Here is a 3644-nt window from a genome sequence, read left to right on the forward strand (position 1 = left end):
TTCCCTCTCAAATTGAGCTTATGGTCCAGGCAACTTGGACAGAGCGGGAGGGAGGCAGTGCTTGAATAAGCCCTGAATTGGCATAGCTGGAATGAATCGGTTTACTTATAAGCAAGTCACTGCTCTTAACACACTGATGAGACGAGGAGGGGTGGGGGCTGGAAGTTCCAGATGGTACATATGTACCCCGTCTGTGTAGGTTTGTTCAACTCAAACCCAGAAGCACCTGAGTGCCTCTCCCCATGCTGACTTTTAAGAACCTGGACCCAGCTCTGCTCACAAATCTATCCAGCTTCACAGAGAAATAACTGCTCTCTGAAGAGTGAAGATGGAGATGAGATTCTCCTAGTCATTCACCAGGGGCGCAGCTGCCACTGCAGTCCCCTCCCACTCTCAGGGATGCAGCTGTGATGGAGAGGTTGGGTATTTAAATTAAAAAGTAAAAAGACTGCAGGCCCTGAGAAGAGAAAGCCCTCACCCCAAGCAAGGGGGAAGGAATTGTTGTTCCTACCCCTAACTCCTCCCCATGGACTCAGCAACCTAGAATGTCCTGGTAGGCAATCTGTCCACCGTCCCTGAGCAGGGGGCTGAGATGAGGGTCAGCTTGCTGGCTCCATGCAGTGCCAAGCCAACTGCCACTGCCCACGGTGGCCCAAGGTAGAAGCCAAGAGTATGGCATTTTGGAGGCAGAAGGAGCAAAAAGTTCTGTTTTCAGAAACTTGTCTTCCCTCCACCTCTTCCATGTGGAGATGTCAGACACCCACAGCCTGGAAAGCCACCTGACCCAAGAGGGTTGGGTGTTTCCCATACAGATCAGCAGTCAGGTGGGGGAGCCCCGCCATTTCCTGGGAGAGGCACCATGGCAGCAGCAGGCCAGGTGGGACGGGTGTGGACCACTCCCCTGGGCTATGCATTGGTCTCCATTGGCTTGGTCTCTGTGTTGCTGTCACTGAGATAGTTGTGGGAGTATGAGGGCCTGGAGGTGCTGTCGAGAGGGTCGTGCATGATCATCTGACCGGTCAGGGGCAAGGAACTGCCAGTAGCTGATGGCACTGGAAATCTTCAAGCTGCCATCACTGGAAGCTTCCTTGGAAGGCACCTTGTTTTTCGACAACCACAACTTGACCCCGTTGACACGGTCCCCCCTCTCCGAGTCCACATCTGAGTCCCCCTCGCTGTTGATGAGGTCCTCATTCTCATTGCTCTCCATCTGGACCTCAACGGCAGCCTGCAGGTCCCCAGTGTGCTTGAATGCCAGTTATAGATCGGCCTGCAGGCTCTGGTGAGCAGCCTCCAGACTCTCCAGATCCATTTCCAGTTCATACTTCTTGCTGCTTGCCTCGGCCTCCTTCCTGGCAAGCTCGCCCATCTCCTCCTTGGTGTCCCAGAGCTGCCACTGAAACCTCTTGTTCTGCTGCTTCTCCCAGTTCTCAGCTGCTGTGCGCTGATCCCACTCCTCTGTCAGCTTCTCCACGTTCTCCTTAAGCCAGCTAGCCAGGGCCCTTTCGAACTCCAGGCACATCTCCAGCTCCTGGATCTTAGCTTCCTGCCTACTCACCGGAACTTGTTCACCATGGACTGCTCCAGGAACTCCACTTGGCTCTGGAGGGCTTGTAACTTCTCCTGCAGCTCTTGCTTCTCCTTATTGGCTTCTTCTCGCTGGGCTTGGGGATCATTCATCTGAGCCAGGTCCCAGGAGGCCTGAGCCACAGCCACCTTGTGCTTCTTCATCAGCTCATTCGTGTCCTCCTGTCCCTCCTCCAGCTACTTCTGGATCTCGTTCTTCTCCTGCTGAAGGTGGCTCAGCTGCTCCTCCAGTGCCATCTTGGCTCTGGTGATGTCATCGATCTGCAGGTGTAGGTCTTCGATCTCCCCCTCCATTGCTTTCTGTGCTTGGATGGCTGCTGCACAGGTGAGCTCTGACCGCTCCGGCTGGTTCTTCAGCTGGGCCGTCTCCCTCTTGCTGGGTGCATTGTTCTTCAGGTGGTCCAGCCCTAGCTCTGTAAAGCCCTTTGAGATACACAAAGGAGCACTGATTTTGGAAGCTCATAGACAGAAAGTTTGAATCTCAGCTTTGCTTCTAATTGACAAGTTAACTTTTCTAAGCTTCAGGTTTCTCATAATAAACACAAATGATGTTACTTCTATCTACAGAACTATTCTAAGGAGTATAAATGAAATTAAATATCCATCTTTAAAATGTTAGTGTTCCTCAGGATCCCTTCCTGAACTCCCAGGAGGACCTTATGGATTTCCAGGGCTTCCATGACATGTGCTGCTCAGTTCCAAAACTTGGTCTACCGGCCAGAGGGCTCTCCGGAGCTCCAGGCAGTATTATCCATCTCCCAACTGGAACAACCACACCTGAGTGTTCCACTCACTCCTGTATATCAGTATGTTCAAATCAGAACTCATTACCTTCCTTTTCACATGCCTCCCTCCCACACCACGTTTGCTCTTAAGTTCTGCATCTCAGTGAATGGCACCTCTATACACCGAGGTGATTTCCTGCACCCTCCTTTCTTCTCTCATCCTTAAATAGAAAACCAAGTACCGTTCCAGTCCACCTCCTAAATAGTTCTTACATCTGTCTACTTTTCATATCCAATAGTTTGGACCACCATTGTCTGAATTACTTTTAACAGGTATTCTTGCTGCCAGTCTGGCTTCCTACCAGTACATTTTCCACAACACTTTGGATGACTCATTCACTCATTCAATAAATATTTAAAGTGTTAATTTGCCAGACACTGTTGTAGGCTCATGAATTCAACAGTTAAAAATGGACAAAAATCTCTGCCCTAGTATAGGGAAAGACATTAAAGATATTAAAAAGTAAACTATAGAGTAACGTCAGATGATGAGTGTTATGGAAACAACAAAAAAGGAGGAGATAAGGAGTGTTAGCAGGTGAGGCAAGGGTGCAATTTTTAAACAGACTGGTCAGGAAAAGCCCTTCTGAGAAGACATCCTTTGAATAAAGATCTGAAGGTTAGGGACTGAGCCATGAAGACATTAGGCTCATATCCCAGACACAGGAACAGCAAATTCAAAGGCTTTGACACAGGAGTGTGCCTCATCTTCAAGGAACAAGGAGACCTCTTGGCTGGAGTAGAGATAATGGACAGAGAAGTAGGAGATGAAGTCAGAAAAGTAATGTGGGCCTGATTATGCAGGGTTTGTAAGGCCACTATAGGGACTTTGGATATTCTGAGTGAGATGGGAGCTGTTGGATGGTTTTGAAGAAAGGAGTGACAAGATCTGACTTACAGGATTATTCAGAAAACAGACTGAAGGGGGGCGAAGGGAAGAAGCAGGGAGACTGGTAAGAAAATTACCATAATAATCATACTTGGTGCTCAGTATATATCTGTTCATGAATAGCGAAGTGATTGGCACATGGTTAATAATGGGAGCTAATTACTTACTAGGAGCCAGATAACATTCTCTACACTAAAATCATCTGATCTACAGAACAATTCTGTGAGATAGAATTATTATGCCCATTCTACAGTTTAGGAATTGAGATCCAGAGATTAATAGTTTACCGAAGGTCACATAAAATAAGTGGGCAGTTTTGCTCCAGAGCCCACACATTTCTTTTATTGAGGTCATAATAATTGACAACATGGTGAAATTTCACT

At 48.2% G+C, this 3644-nt stretch overlaps 1 pseudogene; it reads right to left on the minus strand.

Annotated features, from left to right (window-relative positions):
* Positions 1-906: 906 nt before the first annotated feature.
* On the minus strand, positions 907-3350 carry LOC124235218 (unconventional myosin-XVIIIa-like; annotated as a pseudogene).
* Between the last annotated feature and the right edge of the window lie 294 nt (positions 3351-3644).

The sequence above is a fragment of the Equus quagga genome, chromosome 2 (assembly GCF_021613505.1).
Source record: "Equus quagga isolate Etosha38 chromosome 2, UCLA_HA_Equagga_1.0, whole genome shotgun sequence".
Taxonomy (NCBI): domain Eukaryota; kingdom Metazoa; phylum Chordata; class Mammalia; order Perissodactyla; family Equidae; genus Equus; species Equus quagga.